The sequence below is a fragment of the Ambystoma mexicanum genome, chromosome 13 (genome assembly GCF_040938575.1).
Source record: "Ambystoma mexicanum isolate Mex_15411 chromosome 13, UKY_AmexF1_1, whole genome shotgun sequence".
NCBI lineage: Eukaryota > Metazoa > Chordata > Amphibia > Caudata > Ambystomatidae > Ambystoma > Ambystoma mexicanum.
In genome coordinates this window covers 356,539,204-356,556,328 of record NC_090938.1, presented here as the reverse complement: position 1 = coordinate 356,556,328, position 17,125 = coordinate 356,539,204, and the positions used below count along the sequence as shown (strand labels likewise).

Here is a 17,125-nt window from a genome sequence, read left to right as displayed (position 1 = left end):
ATGTTTGTGTTATTACCTGTAAAGACTTGAATTCCTAACATAATCCCTGTAGACGAGGTGGCCGAGTGGTTAAGGCGATGGACTGCTAATCTGCTGTACACGCGTGGGTTCGAATCCCACCTTCGTCGATTTTAACTTTTGAAATCTTTTTTAAACATCTGCATTGCTCTAAGCACCATTGCCATTGGCTTTCAAAGAACATACAGACAAAAGTGAAAATATGCATGTTAGTTGATTAAGAAGGACACAAACAAGGTTGTCGTGTTACTGGCAGGAATGCAATCTGCTGTGCTTGACTACCCTTTGAGCCAGAATCCGGATAGAAATTTAAAAAAGCAAAGGTAATATCCATATTGTCTCTCTGCTGCCATGTACATGTTTTTTTCAACTTTCACGCATCACATCTCCTCATTAGTCACCCTAAAATTGCGCGGAATACGCACAAATTAGCTGCTCCTCAAAAAATCGCCCAGAAAAAAACAGGTCAAATCACAATCATATACATACATTCTCACACACCCTTCAAATATGTCTACCCAGTAAACATCATGTTGTGTGCTCGTTGTGTTGCTGTTATGCGTCATAACCTGAGGGGCTCTGTGGCTCAGTGGCAGAGCACTGGTCTTGTAAACCAGGGGTCGTGAGTTCGATCCTCATCAGGGCCTCCAAATGATAATTTTCTTGAACATTGTTGAATAGGAACTGATATTGCACATTGTACCTGTGCAACCTTTTACCAATGGATTCGGGCCTATAACAAAGCCACAAGCGCAAGGTGTCTGAATAGTCTGTGGGGAAGGTCGGCTTTCTGGACCTAATTTCTTCAAGAAAAAGACCTTGATAATCTTGTGATGACAGATGCAGATGATCACGGTGAAGCCCTTACTCTATTGAACAGTACAGCGGTTCTGGGTTGCACGCCTTTCTCTATTTTCAGGGACGTTGATGTGGCAAAATTTAATTGGAAAAGGGTTATTGCCATCACTCACTATTTAAATTCAATGACATCACAGGAAGCAGCATCATCTGAACTTTGATCTTGGCTGGAAACGTTGAATGATGCCAAACACTGGGAAACTGGAGCTTGCGTTATGCTGGTTTTACTACTAATGGTGTGCCATACGGAAGCTCAAGCACCTTCCTCTGGATTAGTGTTGTGAAACCTCCAGGAGCTCTTGTTATATTTTTCTGAACTTCAACTTGATGTGTTTATCTATCAATGGCCGGGTAAGGAAGAACGAGTCAACGATCTTGTTTCTACTATGACAAACATGATCTATTTTTCACTGACTTTGCACCACCATTGTTTTATCTCTTCTTTAAGCATGGGACTCGAGCACCGTTCCCAAACAGACGAGGTGGCCGAGTGGTTAAGGTGATGGACTGCTAATCCATTGTGCTCTGCACGCGTGTGTTCGAATCCCACCTTCGTCGTATTTTTTCTTTATAGTCTGCATTTAAACATAGACCAAAGTCTTTCAACCTCCCTGTGAAAGACAGGAATGAGTACAGATATGGAAATAGAGATGTAAAAATAAGTTCATTGGTGCAGGCGGAGAATGAAATTAGTCAAAGACTTTCCTCGTAGGTTTCCATTCTTTACTATTATAGGAGCCAAAATCAGCGCAGTTAGTAAATTCCCAAGCTTACATCCCGAATTCTTTTTTCTTTTAGTTGTCTGCCTTTTACATGTTCCTTTTGCCATCATTCTGACCTGCTATCTAAACTCATGAACCTGTTCAGCATCCTACTCAATACATACATACCCGTAAAAGTACATACTCAAACGCATACCGACAATGTATCACCAACATAAGCACACACGCTTTCGCAAATCAGATGTATGATGACGTACTGAACACATGCAGAGATATACAGCCATTTTTACACAACCAGAAATTCATATACCTGGAGATCTACCTAGGTAAAACCCATGGTTTCTTTGCACTTTCTGTTGTTGGCTGTGAGCAAGCAGCAGGTGGCCTTGTAGCTCAGTGGCAGAGCACTGGTCTCGTAAACCAGGGGTCATGAGTTCAAACCTCATCAGGGCCTCGGGCGGATTATTTTCAAAAAGCACGGGGAAGAGAAGCCAGAGTTGCACCATCTACAGAGAACCTTTTATGACGGGATGCATCCTCATAATTGAAGTCTTCCACAGAAGGAGTGAAATAGAGTTCGAGAGGAAGGCCTAATGTTTTCAGGCAAAGACTGACAAAAACCTTGCAATGTCGCATGTAGCTGCTTTGGTGAAAAGACTGTTCAAGTTCACAATGCAACGGAGGGGTGTTCCCCATCTCCATACAATCATCTCTTTGATAATGTAAACGTGCCAGGCGTGTTGAAAGACAAAGACAGACACAACCGCACATACCAGTTGAAGAAAGACAGCCAGCAAACACATTTGTATAGAGGTAAGCAAGCCTCAATTAGAGATGTGAGTCCCTCCGTTTCTGCGGGAGTCCACAAGTTTAATAAAAAATGAACACATATCTTTCATGTTCTAATGATTACCAATCTTTCTGATTAGCTCTGCATAGCTCCAATGGCTATGTGTGTGTGTGTGCGTATGTGCCCGTGTGTGTAGGGGAAGGAGTCGGTAGATGTGTTCACGCAGAGCAAGTTGCGTACATCGCCAACAGCCATTCTCTCCTGCTCCTGTGCATCCAGTTCGGAAGCGAACCCACCCAATTGTTCTATATGTCTGCTACCCTGACCGCATTCACACATCATTGGCTATTAGTATGCAGCTTGTGGGCGCTGTCAATGGGATATAAGCACCATTCCCCATGTCTGCAATAGCTAGACCAGATTCTGAGGTATGAGGAGCAGGGGTCCAGGCACTTCGCCTGACAAACGCCGGGCTTAGCCCTGCCGGGCCTAGCCCTGAGGGGCCTAACTGGGCATGGCCCTGTGTAAGGTAGGGTGAGCAGGGGACCACTTGCAACTAACCTTCGGCACCAATCAGGCATGGAGAGGTCTGTGCAAATGCCCAGCCCTTTAGCAATCTCGATCTGCAAAACCTTCAACTCCTAATTCTCATGGCTCCCAGAAGCCCTAGCCCATATGCAAATGAGGCGAGTTCCTATCAGCATCCTTGTTCTGCTTGATTTTATCAAAGTGACTGCCTGATTAGTGAAAGGGTATTTATTCTCAGAGGTTTGCTTCAAAGGCGATAATGCAGTAAATAGACAACATTATTCTTTGTAAGTTGATATTGTCTCCTGGATCCTACTCCAGTAACCCTTTTTCTACCTTTACAAATGTCTTCCGTAAGTGGTGCTCAGCAGAAAATGGAGTATAATAACAGTTGACATTTTTTATTTTCTGTTCTATTTTCAAAAACCCTCCGTAGCTGTATTTAAAGCGCAAACACCCCATAAATAACTTGCAATGAGTATTCCATGTCTAAAAGGCAGAGGAGCTGTCATACAACATTAACTGACAACAAGGAAACCTTGAGGTGAACCAAAAAATGTCCAGAACATTTATTGGTTCAATAATTCAGTTTTGAGGTGAATTAGTAAAAAGTTCCAAAGTTGCTCCAGGTGCGGCTTGAACTCACAACCTCGGCATTGCTCACTGCATGTACTGCTGTATAAGTACCGCGCGCTAACCGATTGCGCCACTGGAGCTGCTGTGTTTTGGTTTTCGACATGAAACTACACCCACAAACACACACACAAGTGTACAAAAGCACCCACAAGCTCTGGCATTGTCTTTTTAGCTGACACCAAATTATGGGTGCCTTGTAGTGCCCATATTGTGCCACTGGAGCTTACCTTTTAGCCTGATATACACTTTGCCACTGATGTTCAGCCAATGGTGCAGTCAAATGTCCCTTCTACATTTTTGTCATGCTGCAGGCAGTGCCACTGGAGCCAGCATGATGCTCTTCCTCATATTCAACACGTGTCAATTGAAACACCTCCCAATGTCATCTTGGCGATGCCTATAAACACCCCAGGACTTTGATGAATTTTTCTCAACAGCAAGTGAGGCAGTTTTCCTGCAAACGGCTGGATGTACCTCAACAAGGAACGCATTGTGGTTCTATTTTGAAGATGTTTGTGTTATTACCTGTAAAGACTTGAATGCCTAACATAATCCCTGTAGACGAGGTGGCCGAGTGGTTAAGGCGATGGACTGCTAATCTGCTGTACACGCGTGGGTTCGAATCCCACCTTCGTCGATTTTAACTTTTGAAATCTTTTTTAAACATCTGCATTGCTCTAAGCACCATTGCCATTGGCTTTCAAAGAACATACAGACAAAAGTGAAAATATGCATGTTAGTTGATTAAGAAGGACACAAACAAGGTTGTCGTGTTACTGGCAGGAATGCAATCTGCTGTGCTTGACTACCCTTTGAGCCAGAATCCGGATGGAAATTTAAAAAAGCAAAGGTAATATCCATATTGTCTCTCTGCTGCCATGTACATGTTTTTTTCAACTTTCACGCATCACATCTCCTCATTAGTCACCCTAAAATTGCGCGGAATACGCACAAATTAGCTGCTCCTCAAAAAATCGCCCAGAAAAAAACAGGTCAAATCACAATCATATACATACATTCTCACACACCCTTCAAATATGTCTACCCAGTAAACATCATGTTGTGTGCTCGTTGTGTTGCTGTTATGCGTCATAACCTGAGGGGCTCTGTAGCTCAGTGGCAGAGCACTGGTCTTGTAAACCAGGGGTCGTGAGTTCGATCCTCATCAGGGCCTCCAAATGGTAATTTTCTTGAACATTGTTGAATAGGAACTGATATTGCACATTGTACCTGTGCAACCTTTTACCAATGGATTCGGGCCTATAACAAAGCCACAAGCGCAAGGTGTCTGAATAGTCTGTGGGGAAGGTCGGCTTTCTGGACCTAATTTCTTCAAGAAAAAGACCTTGATAATCTTGTGATGACAGATGCAGATGATCACGGTGAAGCCCTTACTCTATTGAACAGTACAGCGGTTCTGGGTTGCACGCCTTTCTCTATTTTCAGGGACGTTGATGTGGCAAAATTTAATTGGAAAAGGGTTATTGCCATCACTCACTATTTAAATTCAATGACATCACAGGAAGCAGCATCATCTGAACTTTGATCTTGGCTGGAAACGTTGAATGATGCCAAACACTGGGAAACTGGAGCTTGCGTTATGCTGGTTTTACTACTAATGGTGTGCCATACGGAAGCTCAAGCACCTTCCTCTGGATTAGTGTTGTGAAACCTCCAGGAGCTCTTGTTATATTTTTCTGAACTTCAACTTGATGTGTTTATCTATCAATGGCCGGGTAAGGAAGAACGAGTCAACGATCTTGTTTCTACTATGACAAACATGATCTATTTTTCACTGACTTTGCACCACCATTGTTTTATCTCTTCTTTAAGCATGGGACTCGAGCACCGTTCCCAAACAGACGAGGTGGCCGAGTGGTTAAGGTGATGGACTGCTAATCCATTGTGCTCGGCACGCGTGGGTTCGAATCCCACCTTCGTCGTATTTTTTCTTTATAGTCTGCATTTAAACATAGACCAAAGTCTTTCAACCTCCCTGTGAAAGACAGGAATGAGTACAGATATGGAAATAGAGATGTAAAAATAAGTTCATTGGTGCAGGCGGAGAATGAAATTAGTCAAAGACTTTCCTCGTAGGTTTCCATTCTTTACTATTATAGGAGCCAAAATCAGCGCAGTTAGTAAATTCCCAAGCTTACATCCCGAATTCTTTTTTCTTTTAGTTGTCTGCCTTTTACATGTTCCTTTTGCCATCATTCTGACCTGCTATCTAAACTCATGAACCTGTTCAGCATCCTACTCAATACATACATACCCGTAAAAGTACATACTCAAACGCATACCGACAATGTATCACCAACATAAGCACACACGCTTTCGCAAATCAGATGTATGATGACGTACTGAACACATGCAGAGATATACAGCCATTTTTACACAACCAGAAATTCATATACCTGGAGATCTACCTAGGTAAAACCCATGGTTTCTTTGCACTTTCTGTTGTTGGCTGTGAGCAAGCAGCAGGTGGCCTTGTAGCTCAGTGGCAGAGCACTGGTCTCGTAAACCAGGGGTCATGAGTTCAAACCTCATCAGGGCCTCGGGCGGATTATTTTCAAAAAGCACGGGGAAGAGAAGCCAGAGTTGCACCATCTACAGAGAACCTTTTATGACCGGATGCATCCTCATAATTGAAGTCTTCCACAGAAGGAGTGAAATAGAGTTCGAGAGGAAGGCCTAATGTTTTCAGGCAAAGACTGACAAAAACCTTGCAATGTCGCATGTAGCTGCTTTGGTGAAAAGACTGTTCAAGTTCACAATGCAACGGAGGGGTGTTCCCCATCTCCATACAATCATCTCTTTGATAATGTAAACGTGCCAGGCGTGTTGAAAGACAAAGACAGACACAACCGCACATACCAGTTGAAGAAAGACAGCCAGCAAACACATTTGTATAGAGGTAAGCAAGCCTCAATTAGAGATGTGAGTCCCTCCGTTTCTGCGGGAGTCCACAAGTTTAATAAAAAATGAACACATATCTTTCATGTTCTAATGATTACCAATCTTTCTGATTAGCTCTGCATAGCTCCAATGGCTATGTGTGTGTGTGTGCGTATGTGCCCGTGTGTGTAGGGGAAGGAGTCGGTAGATGTGTTCACGCAGAGCAAGTTGCGTACATCGCCAACAGCCATTCTCTCCTGCTCCTGTGCATCCAGTTCGGAAGCGAACCCACCCAATTGTTCTATATGTCTGCTACCCTGACCGCATTCACACATCATTGGCTATTAGTATGCAGCTTGTGGGCGCTGTCAATGGGATATAAGCACCATTCCCCATGTCTGCAATAGCTAGACCAGATTCTGAGGTATGAGGAGCAGGGGTCCAGGCACTTCGCCTGACAAACGCCGGGCTTAGCCCTGCCGGGCCTAGCCCTGAGGGGCCTAACTGGGCATGGCCCTGTGTAAGGTAGGGTGAGCAGGGGACCACTTGCAACTAACCTTCGGCACCAATCAGGCATGGAGAGGTCTGTGCAAATGCCCAGCCCTTTAGCAATCTCGATCTGCAAAACCTTCAACTCCTAATTCTCATGGCTCCCAGAAGCCCTAGCCCATATGCAAATGAGGCGAGTTCCTATCAGCATCCTTGTTCTGCTTGATTTTATCAAAGTGACTGCCTGATTAGTGAAAGGGTATTTATTCTCAGAGGTTTGCTTCAAAGGCGATAATGCAGTAAATAGACAACATTATTCTTTGTAAGTTGATATTGTCTCCTGGATCCTACTCCAGTAACCCTTTTTCTACCTTTACAAATGTCTTCCGTAAGTGGTGCTCAGCAGAAAATGGAGTATAATAACAGTTGACATTTTTTATTTTCTGTTCTATTTTCAAAAACCCTCCGTAGCTGTATTTAAAGCGCAAACACCCCATAAATAACTTGCAATGAGTATTCCATGTCTAAAAGGCAGAGGAGCTGTCATACAACATTAACTGACAATCAAGGAAACCTTGAGGTGAACCAAAAAATGTCCAGAACATTTATTGGTTCAATAATTCAGTTTTGAGGTGAATTAGTAAAAAGTTCCAAAGTTGCTCCAGGTGCGGCTTGAACTCACAACCTCGGCATTGCTCACTGCATGTACTGCTGTATAAGTACCGCGCGCTAACCGATTGCGCCACTGGAGCTGCTGTGTTTTGGTTTTCGACATGAAACTACACCCACAAACACACACACAAGTGTACAAAAGCACCCACAAGCTCTGGCATTGTCTTTTTAGCTGACACCAAATTATGGGTGCCTTGTAGTGCCCATATTGTGCCACTGGAGCTTACCTTTTAGCCTGATATACACATTGCCACTGATGTTCAGCCAATGGTGCAGTCAAATGTCCCTTCTACATTTTTGTCATGCTGCAGGCAGTGCCACTGGAGCCAGCATGATGCTCTTCCTCATATTCAACACGTGTCAATTGAAACACCTCCCAATGTCATCTTGGCGATGCCTATAAACACCCCATGACTTTGATGAATTTTTCTCAACAGCAAGTGAGGCAGTTTTCCTGCAAACGGCTGGATGTACCTCAACAAGGAACGCATTGTGGTTCTATTTTGAAGATGTTTGTGTTATTACCTGTAAAGACTTGAATGCCTAACATAATCCCTGTAGACGAGGTGGCCGAGTGGTTAAGGCGATGGACTGCTAATCTGCTGTACACGCGTGGGTTGGAATCCCACCTTCGTCGATTTTAACTTTTGAAATCTTTTTTAAACATCTGCATTGCTCTAAGCACCATTGCCATTGGCTTTCAAAGAACATACAGACAAAAGTGAAAATATGCATGTTAGTTGATTAAGAAGGACACAAACAAGGTTGTCGTGTTACTGGCAGGAATGCAATCTGCTGTGCTTGACTACTCTTTGAGCCAGAATCCGGATAGAAATTTAAAAAAGCAAAGGTAATATCCATATTGTCTCTCTGCTGCCATGTACATGTTTTTTTCAACTTTCACGCATCACATCTCCTCATTAGTCACCCTAAAATTGCACGGAATACGCACAAATTAGCTGCTCCTCAAAAAATCGGCCAGAAAAAAACAGGTCAAATCACAATCATATACATACATTCTCACACACCCTTCAAATATGTCTACCCAGTAAACATCATGTTGTGTGCTTGTTGTGTTGCTGTTATGCGTCATAACCTGAGGGGCTCTGTAGCTCAGTGGCAGAGCACTGGTCTTGTAAACCAGGGGTCGTGAGTTCGATCCTCATCAGGGCCTCCAAATGGTAATTTTCTTGAACATTGTTGAATAGGAACTGATATTGCACATTGTACCTGTGCAACCTTTTACCAATGGATTCGGGCCTATAACAAAGCCACAAGCGCAAGGTGTCTGAATAGTCTGTGGGGAAGGTCGGCTTTCTGGACCTAATTTCTTCAAGAAAAAGACCTTGATAATCTTGTGATGACAGATGCAGATGATCACGGTGAAGCCCTTACTCTATTGAACAGTACAGCGGTTCTGGGTTGCACGCCTTTCTCTATTTTCAGGGACGTTGATGTGGCAAAATTTAATTGGAAAAGGGTTATTGCCATCACTCACTATTTAAATTCAATGACATCACAGGAAGCAGCAGCATCTGAACTTTGATCTTGGCTGGAAACGTTGAATGATGCCAAACACTGGGAAACTGGAGCTTGCGTTATGCTGCTTTTACTACTAATGGTGTGCCATACGGAAGCTCAAGCACCTTCCTCTGGATTAGTGTTGTGAACCCTCCAGGAGCTCTTGTTATATTTTTCTGAACTTCAACTTGATGTGTTTATCTATCAATGGCCGGGTAAGGAAGAACGAGTCAACGATCTTGTTTCTACTATGACAAACATGATCTATTTTTCACTGACTTTGCACCACCATTGTTTTATCTCTTCTTTAAGCATGGGACTCGAGCACCGTTCCCAAACAGACGAGGTGGCCGAGTGGTTAAGGCGATGGACTGCTAATCCATTGTGCTCTGCACGCGTGGGTTCGAATCCCACCTTCGTCGTATTTTTTCTTTATAGTCTGCATTTAAACATAGACCAAAGTCTTTCAACCTCCCTGTGAAAGACAGGAATGAGTACAGATATGGAAATAGAGATGTAAAAATAAGTTCATTGGTGCAGGCGGAGAATGAAATTAGTCAAAGACTTTCCTCGTAGGTTTCCATTCTTTACTATTATAGGAGCCAAAATCAGCGCAGTTAGTAAATTCCCAAGCTTACATCCCAAATTCTTTTTTCTTTTAGTTGTCTGCCTTTTACATGTTCCTTTTGCCATCATTCTGACCTGCTATCTAAACTCATGAACCTGTTCAGCATCCTACTCAATACATACATACCCGTAAAAGTACATACTCAAACGCATACCGACAATGTATCACCAACATAAGCACACACGCTTTCGCAAATCAGATGTATGATGACGTACTGAACACATGCAGAGATATACAGCCATTTTTACACAACCAGAAATTCATATACCTGGAGATCTACCTAGGTAAAACCCATGGTTTCTTTGCACTTTCTGTTGTTGGCTGTGAGCAAGCAGCAGGTGGCCTTGTAGCTCAGTGGCAGAGCACTGGTCTCGTAAACCAGGGGTCATGAGTTCAAACCTCATCAGGGCCTCGGGCGGATTATTTTCAAAAAGCACGGGGAAGAGAAGCCAGAGTTGCACCATCTACAGAGAACCTTTTATGACGGGATGCATCCTCATAATTGAAGTCTTCCACAGAAGGAGTGAAATAGAGTTCGAGAGGAAGGCCTAATGTTTTCAGGCAAAGACTGACAAAAACCTTGCAATGTCGCATGTAGCTGCTTTGGTGAAAAGACTGTTCAAGTTCACAATGCAACGGAGGGGTGTTCCCCATCTCCATACAATCATCTCTTTGATAATGTAAACGTGCCAGGCGTGTTGAAAGACAAAGACAGACACAACCGCACATACCAGTTGAAGAAAGACAGCCAGCAAACACATTTGTATAGAGGTAAGCAAGCCTCAATTAGAGATGTGAGTCCCTCCGTTTCTGCGGGAGTCCACAAGTTTAATAAAAAATGAACACATATCTTTCATGTTCTAATGATTACCAATCTTTCTGATTAGCTCTGCATAGCTCCAATGGCTATGTGTGTGTGTGTGTGTGTATGTGCCCGTGTGTGTAGGGGAAGGGGTCGGTAGATGTGTTCACGCAGAGCAAGTTGCATACATCGCCAACAGCCATTCTCTCCTGCTCCTGTGCATCCAGTTCGGAAGCGAACCCACCCAATTGTTCTATATGTCTGCTACCCTGACCGCATTCACACATCATTGGCTATTAGTATGCAGCTTGTGGGCGCTGTCAATGGGATATAAGCACCATTCCCCATGTCTGCAATAGCTAGACCAGATTCTGAGGTATGATGAGCAGGGGTCCAGGCACTTCCACTTCCCCTGACAAACGCCGGGCTTAGCCCTGCCGGGCCTAGCCCTGAGGGGCCTAACTGGGCATGGCCCTGTGTAAGGTAGGGTGAGCAGGGGACCACTTGCAACTAACCTTCGGCACCAATCAGGCATGGAGAGGTCTGAGCAAATGCCCAGCCCTTTAGCAATCTCGATCTGCAAAACCTTCAACTCCTAATTCTCATGGCTCCCAGAAGCCCTAGCCCATATGCAAATGAGGCGAGTTCCTATCAGCATCCTTGTTCTGCTTGATTTTATCAAAGTGACTGCCTGATTAGTGAAAGGGTATTTATTCTCAGAGGTTTGCTTCAAAGGCGATAATGCAGTAAATAGACAACATTATTCTTTGTAAGTTGATATTGTCTCCTGGATCCTACTCCAGTAACCCTTTTTCTACCTTTACAAATGTCTTCCGTAAGTGGTGCTCAGCAGAAAATGGAGTATAATAACAGTTGACATTTTTTATTTTCTGTTCTATTTTCAAAAACCCTCCGTAGCTGTATTTAAAGCGCAAACACCCCATAAATAACTTGCAATGAGTATTCCATGTCTAAAAGGCAGAGGAGCTGTCATACAACATTAACTGACAATCAAGGAAACCTTGAGGTGAACCAAAAAATGTCCAGAACATTTATTGGTTCAATAATTCAGTTTTGAGGTGAATTAGTAAAAAGTTCCAAAGTTGCTCCAGGTGAGGCTTGAACTCACAACCTCGGCATTGCTCACTGCATGTACTGCTGTATAAGTACCGCGCGCTAACCGATTGCGCCACTGGAGCTGCTGTGTTTTGGTTTTCGACATGAAACTACACCCACAAACACACACACAAGTGTACAAAATCACCCACAAGCTCTGGCATTGTCTTTTTAGCTGACACCAAATTATGGGTGCCTTGTAGTGCCCATATTGTGCCACTGGAGCTTACCTTTTAGCCTGATATACACTTTGCCACTGATGTTCAGCCAATGGTGCAGTCAAATGTCCCTTCTACATTTTTGTCATGCTGCAGGCAATGCCACTGGAGCCAGCATGATGCTCTTCCTCATATTCAACACGTGTCAATTGAAACACCTCCCAATGTCATCTTGGCGATGCCTATAAACACCCCAGGACTTTGATGAATTTTTCTCAACAGCAAGTGAGGCAGTTTTCCTGCAAACGGCTGGATGTACCTCAACAAGGAACGCATTGTGGTTCTATTTTGAAGATGTTTGTGTTATTACCTGTAAAGACTTGAATGCCTAACATAATCACTGTAGACGAGGTGGCCGAGTGGTTAAGGCGATGGACTGCTAATCTGCTGTACACGCGTGGGTTCGAATCCCACCTTCGTCGATTTTAACTTTTGAAATCTTTTTTAAACATCTGCATTGCTCTAAGCACCATTGCCATTGGCTTTCAAAGAACATACAGACAAAAGTGAAAATATGCATGTTAGTTGATTAAGAAGGACACAAACAAGGTTGTAGTGTTACTGGCAGGAATGCAATCTGCTCTGCTTGACTACCCTTTGAGCCAGAATCCGGATAGAAATTTAAAAAAGCAAAGGTAATATCCATATTGTCTCTCTGCTGCCATGTACATGTTTTTTTCAACTTTCACGCATCACATCTCCTCATTAGTCACCCTAAAATTGCGCGGAATACGCACAAATAAGCTGCTCCTCAAAAAATCGCCCAGAAAAAAACAGGTCAAATCACAATCATATACATACATTCTCACACACCCTTCAAATATGTCTACCCAGTAAACATCATGTTGTGTGCTCATTGTGTTGCTGTTATGCGTCATAACCTGAGGGGCTCTGTAGTTCAGTGGCAGAGCACTGGTCTTGTAAACCAGCGGTCGTGAGTTCGATCCTCATCAGGGCCTCCAAATGGTAATTTTCTTGAACATTGTTGAATAGGAGCTGATATTGCACATTGTACCTGTGCAACCTTTTACCAATGGATTCGGGCCTATAACAAAGCCACAAGCGCAAGGTGTCTGAATAGTCTGTGGGGAAGGTCGGCTTTCTGGACCTAATTTCTTCAAGAAAAAGACCTTGATAATCTTGTGATGACAGATGAAGATGATCACGGTGAAGCCCTTACTCTATTGAACAGTACAGCGGTTCTGGGTTGCACGCCTTTCTCTATTTTCAGGGACGTTGATGTGGCAAAATTTAATTGGAAAAGGGTTATTGCCATCACTCACTATTTAAATTCAATGACATCACAGGAAGCAGCAGCATCTGAACTTTGATCTTGGCTGGAAACGTTGAATTATGCCAAACACTGGGAAACTGGAGCTTGCGTTATGCTGGTTTTACTACTAATGGTGTGCCATACGGAAGCTCAAGCACCTTCCTCTGGATTAGTGTTGTGAACCCTCCAGGAGCTCTTGTTATATTTTTCTGAACTTCAACTTGATGTGTTTATCTATCAATGGCCGGGTAAGGAAGAACGAGTCAACGATCTTGTTTCTACTATGACAAACATGATCTATTTTTCACTGACTTTGCACCACCATTGTTTTATCTCTTCTTTAAGCATGGGACTCGAGCACCGTTCCCAAACAGACGAGGTGGCCGAGTGGTTAAGGTGATGGACTGCTAATCCATTGTGCTCTGCACGCGTGGGTTCGAATCCCACCTTCGTCGTATTTTTTCTTTATAGTCTGCATTTAAACATAGACCAAAGTCTTTCAACCTCCCTGTGAAAGACAGGAATGAGTACAGATATGGAAATAGAGATGTAAAAATAAGTTCATTGGTGCAGGCGGAGAATGAAATTAGTCAAAGACTTTCCTCGTAGGTTTCCATTCTTTACTATTATAGGAGCCAAAATCAGCGCAGTTAGTAAATTCCCAAGCTTACATCCCAAATTCTTTTTTCTTTTAGTTGTCTGCCTTTTACATGTTCCTTTTGCCATCATTCTGACCTGCTATCTAAACTCATGAACCTGTTCAGCATCCTACTCAATACATACATACCCGTAAAAGTACATACTCAAACGCATACCGACAATGTATCACCAACATAAACACACACGCTTTCGCAAATCAGATGTATGATGACGTACTGAACACATGCAGAGATATACAGCCATTTTTACACAACCAGAAATTCATATACCTGGAGATCTACCTAGGTAAAACCCATGGTTTCTTTGCACTTTCTGTTGTTGGCTGTGAGCAAGCAGCAGGTGGCCTTGTAGCTCAGTGGCAGAGCACTGGTCTCGTAAACCAGCGGTCATGAGTTCAAACCTCATCAGGGCCTCGGGCGGGCGGATTATTTTCAAAAAGCACGGGGAAGAGAAGCCAGAGTTGCACCATCTACAGAGAACCTTTTATGACGGGATGCATCCTCATAATTGAAGTCTTCCACAGAAGGAGTGAAATAGAGTTCGAGAGGAAGGCCTAATGTTTTCAGGCAAAGACTGACAAAAACCTTGCAATGTCGCATGTAGCTGCTTTGGTGAAAAGACTGTTCAAGTTCACAATGCAACGGAGGGGTGTTCCCCATCTCCATACAATCATCTCTTTGATAATGTAAACGTGCCAGGCGTGTTGAAAGACAAAGACAGACACAACCGCACATACCAGTTGAAGAAAGACAGCCAGCAAACACATTTGTATAGAGGTAAGCAAGCCTCAATTAGAGATGTGAGTCCCTCCGTTTCTGCGGGAGTCCACAAGTTTAATAAAAAATGAACACATATCTTTCATGTTCTAATGATTACCAATCTTTCTGATTAGCTCTGCATAGCTCCAATGGCTATGTGTGTGTGTGTGTGTGTATGTGCCCGTGTGTGTAGGGGAAGGGGTCGGTAGATGTGTTCACGCAGAGCAAGTTGCATACATCACCAACAGCCATTCTCTCCTGCTCCTGTGCATCCAGTTCGGAAGTGAACCCACCCAATTGTTCTATATGTCTGCTACCCTGACCGCATTCACACATCATTGGCTATTAGTATGCAGCTTGTGGGCGCTGTCAATGGGATATAAGCACCATTCCCCATGTCTGCAATAGCTAGACCAGATTCTGAGGTATGATGAGCAGGGGTCCAGGCACTTCCACTTCCCCTGACAAACGCCGGGCTTAGCCCTGCCGGGCCTAGCCCTGAGGGGCCTAACTGGGCATGGCCCTGTGTAAGGTAGGGTGAGCAGGGGACCACTTGCAACTAACCTTCGGCACCAATCAGGCATGGAGAGGTCTGTGCAAATGCCCAGCCCTTTAGCAATCTCGATCTGCAAAACCTTCAACTCCTAATTCTCATGGCTCCCAGAAGCCCTAGCCCATATGCAAATGAGGCGAGTTCCTATCAGCATCCTTGTTCTGCTTGATTTTATCAAAGTGACTGCCTGATTAGTGAAAGGGTATTTATTCTCAGAGGTTTGCTTCAAAGGCGATAATGCAGTAAATAGACAACATTATTCTTTGTAAGTTGATATTGTCTCCTGGATCCTACTCCAGTAACCCTTTTTCTACCTTTACAAATGTCTTCCGTAAGTGGTGCTCAGCAGAAAATGGAGTATAATAACAGTTGACATTTTTTATTTTCTGTTCTATTTTCAAAAACCCTCCGTAGCTGTATTTAAAGCGCAAACACCCCATAAATAACTTGCAATGAGTATTCCATGTCTAAAAGGCAGAGGAGCTGTCATACAACATTAACTGACAATCAAGGAAACCTTGAGGTGAACCAAAAAATGTCCAGAACATTTATTGGTTCAATAATTCAGTTTTGAGGTGAATTAGTAAAAAGTTCCAAAGTTGCTCCAGGTGAGGCTTGAACTCACAACCTCGGCATTGCTCACTGCATGTACTGCTGTATAAGTACCGCGCGCTAACCGATTGCGCCACTGGAGCTGCTGTGTTTTGGTTTTCGACATGAAACTACACCCACAAACACACACACAAGTGTACAAAAGCACCCACAAGCTCTGGCATTGTCTTTTTAGCTGACACCAAATTATGGGTGCCTTGTAGTGCCCATATTGTGCCACTGGAGCTTACCTTTTAGCCTGATATACACTTTGCCACTGATGTTCAGCCAATGGTGCAGTCAAATGTCCCTTCTACATTTTTGTCATGCTGCAGGCAGTGCCACTGGAGCCAGCATGATGCTCTTCCTCATATTCAACACGTGTCAATTGAAACACCTCCCAATGTCATCTTGGCGATGCCTATAAACACCCCAGGACTTTGATGAATTTTTCTCAACAGCAAGTGAGGCAGTTTTCCTGCAAACGGCTGGATGTACCTCAACAAGGAACGCATTGTGGTTCTATTTTGAAGATGTTTGTGTTATTACCTGTAAAGACTTGAATGCCTAACATAATCACTGTAGACGAGGTGGCCGAGTGGTTAAGGCAGCGTGGGTTCGAATCCCACCTTCGTCGATTTTAACTTTTGAAATCTTTTTTAAACATCTGCATTGCTCTAAGCACCATTGCCATTGGCTTTCAAAGAACATACAGACAAAAGTGAAAATATGCATGTTACTTGATTAAGAAGGACACAAACAAGGTTGTAGTGTTACTGGCAGGAATGCAATCTGCTCTGCTTGACTACCCTTTGAGCCAGAATCCGGATAGAAATTTAAAAAAGCAAAGGTAATATCCATATTGTCTCTCTGCTGCCATGTACATGTTTTTTTCAACTTTCACGCATCACATCTCCTCATTAGTCACCCTAAAATTGCGCGGAATACGCACAAATAAGCTGCTCCTCAAAAAATCGCCCAGAAAAAAACAGGTCAAATCACAATCATATACATACATTCTCACACACCCTTCAAATATGTCTACCCAGTAAACATCATGTTGTGTGCTCGTTGTGTTGCTGTTATGCGTCATAACCTGAGGGGCTCTGTAGTTCAGTGGCAGAGCACTGGTCTTGTAAACCAGCGGTCGTGAGTTCGATCCTCATCAGGGCCTCCAAATGGTAATTTTCTTGAACATTGTTGAATAGGAGCTGATATTGCACATTGTACCTGTGCAACCTTTTACCAATGGATTCGGGCCTATAACAAAGCCACAAGCGCAAGGTGTCTGAATAGTCTGTGGGGAAGGTCGGCTTTCTGGACCTAATTTCTTCAAGAAAAAGACCTTGATAATCTTGTGATGACAGATGCAGATGATCACGGTGAAGCCC

At 43.5% G+C, this 17,125-nt stretch overlaps 21 non-coding genes across 21 annotated transcripts; 17 read left to right on the top strand and 4 right to left on the bottom strand.

Annotated features, from left to right (window-relative positions):
• The first annotated feature begins 51 nt into the window (after nt 1-51).
• Nucleotides 52-128, top strand: TRNAS-GCU (transfer RNA serine (anticodon GCU)). The gene has a single exon. It is a non-coding gene; the product is annotated as a tRNA-Ser (tRNA).
• A 465-nt stretch (nt 129-593) lies between these two features.
• TRNAT-UGU (transfer RNA threonine (anticodon UGU)) lies at nt 594-665 on the top strand. The gene has a single exon. It is a non-coding gene; the product is annotated as a tRNA-Thr (tRNA).
• Nucleotides 666-1,352: 687 nt separating this feature from the next.
• On the top strand, nt 1,353-1,434 carry TRNAS-GCU (transfer RNA serine (anticodon GCU)). Its single transcript has one exon. It is a non-coding gene; the product is annotated as a tRNA-Ser (tRNA).
• Nucleotides 1,435-1,980: 546 nt separating this feature from the next.
• TRNAT-CGU (transfer RNA threonine (anticodon CGU)) lies at nt 1,981-2,052 on the top strand. The gene has a single exon. It is a non-coding gene; the product is annotated as a tRNA-Thr (tRNA).
• Nucleotides 2,053-3,537: 1,485 nt separating this feature from the next.
• Nucleotides 3,538-3,632, bottom strand: TRNAI-UAU (transfer RNA isoleucine (anticodon UAU)). The gene is made up of 2 exons: nt 3,595-3,632; nt 3,538-3,573 (listed from the first exon to the last, which is right to left on the bottom strand). It is a non-coding gene; the product is annotated as a tRNA-Ile (tRNA).
• A 480-nt stretch (nt 3,633-4,112) lies between these two features.
• TRNAS-GCU (transfer RNA serine (anticodon GCU)) lies at nt 4,113-4,189 on the top strand. Its single transcript has one exon. It is a non-coding gene; the product is annotated as a tRNA-Ser (tRNA).
• Nucleotides 4,190-4,654: 465 nt separating this feature from the next.
• Nucleotides 4,655-4,726, top strand: TRNAT-UGU (transfer RNA threonine (anticodon UGU)). The gene has a single exon. It is a non-coding gene; the product is annotated as a tRNA-Thr (tRNA).
• A 687-nt stretch (nt 4,727-5,413) lies between these two features.
• Nucleotides 5,414-5,495, top strand: TRNAS-GCU (transfer RNA serine (anticodon GCU)). Its single transcript has one exon. It is a non-coding gene; the product is annotated as a tRNA-Ser (tRNA).
• A 546-nt stretch (nt 5,496-6,041) lies between these two features.
• On the top strand, nt 6,042-6,113 carry TRNAT-CGU (transfer RNA threonine (anticodon CGU)). Its single transcript has one exon. It is a non-coding gene; the product is annotated as a tRNA-Thr (tRNA).
• A 1,486-nt stretch (nt 6,114-7,599) lies between these two features.
• Nucleotides 7,600-7,694, bottom strand: TRNAI-UAU (transfer RNA isoleucine (anticodon UAU)). Its single transcript has 2 exons — nt 7,657-7,694; nt 7,600-7,635 (listed from the first exon to the last, which is right to left on the bottom strand). It is a non-coding gene; the product is annotated as a tRNA-Ile (tRNA).
• A 480-nt stretch (nt 7,695-8,174) lies between these two features.
• On the top strand, nt 8,175-8,251 carry TRNAS-GCU (transfer RNA serine (anticodon GCU)). The gene has a single exon. It is a non-coding gene; the product is annotated as a tRNA-Ser (tRNA).
• Nucleotides 8,252-8,716: 465 nt separating this feature from the next.
• TRNAT-UGU (transfer RNA threonine (anticodon UGU)) lies at nt 8,717-8,788 on the top strand. Its single transcript has one exon. It is a non-coding gene; the product is annotated as a tRNA-Thr (tRNA).
• Nucleotides 8,789-9,475: 687 nt separating this feature from the next.
• TRNAS-GCU (transfer RNA serine (anticodon GCU)) lies at nt 9,476-9,557 on the top strand. The gene has a single exon. It is a non-coding gene; the product is annotated as a tRNA-Ser (tRNA).
• Nucleotides 9,558-10,103: 546 nt separating this feature from the next.
• TRNAT-CGU (transfer RNA threonine (anticodon CGU)) lies at nt 10,104-10,175 on the top strand. The gene has a single exon. It is a non-coding gene; the product is annotated as a tRNA-Thr (tRNA).
• A 1,494-nt stretch (nt 10,176-11,669) lies between these two features.
• TRNAI-UAU (transfer RNA isoleucine (anticodon UAU)) lies at nt 11,670-11,764 on the bottom strand. The gene is made up of 2 exons: nt 11,727-11,764; nt 11,670-11,705 (listed from the first exon to the last, which is right to left on the bottom strand). It is a non-coding gene; the product is annotated as a tRNA-Ile (tRNA).
• A 480-nt stretch (nt 11,765-12,244) lies between these two features.
• Nucleotides 12,245-12,321, top strand: TRNAS-GCU (transfer RNA serine (anticodon GCU)). The gene has a single exon. It is a non-coding gene; the product is annotated as a tRNA-Ser (tRNA).
• A 465-nt stretch (nt 12,322-12,786) lies between these two features.
• On the top strand, nt 12,787-12,858 carry TRNAT-UGU (transfer RNA threonine (anticodon UGU)). The gene has a single exon. It is a non-coding gene; the product is annotated as a tRNA-Thr (tRNA).
• Nucleotides 12,859-13,545: 687 nt separating this feature from the next.
• Nucleotides 13,546-13,627, top strand: TRNAS-GCU (transfer RNA serine (anticodon GCU)). The gene has a single exon. It is a non-coding gene; the product is annotated as a tRNA-Ser (tRNA).
• A 546-nt stretch (nt 13,628-14,173) lies between these two features.
• On the top strand, nt 14,174-14,245 carry TRNAT-CGU (transfer RNA threonine (anticodon CGU)). The gene has a single exon. It is a non-coding gene; the product is annotated as a tRNA-Thr (tRNA).
• A 1,498-nt stretch (nt 14,246-15,743) lies between these two features.
• On the bottom strand, nt 15,744-15,838 carry TRNAI-UAU (transfer RNA isoleucine (anticodon UAU)). Its single transcript has 2 exons — nt 15,801-15,838; nt 15,744-15,779 (listed from the first exon to the last, which is right to left on the bottom strand). It is a non-coding gene; the product is annotated as a tRNA-Ile (tRNA).
• A 998-nt stretch (nt 15,839-16,836) lies between these two features.
• Nucleotides 16,837-16,908, top strand: TRNAT-UGU (transfer RNA threonine (anticodon UGU)). Its single transcript has one exon. It is a non-coding gene; the product is annotated as a tRNA-Thr (tRNA).
• Nucleotides 16,909-17,125: the final 217 nt, after the last annotated feature.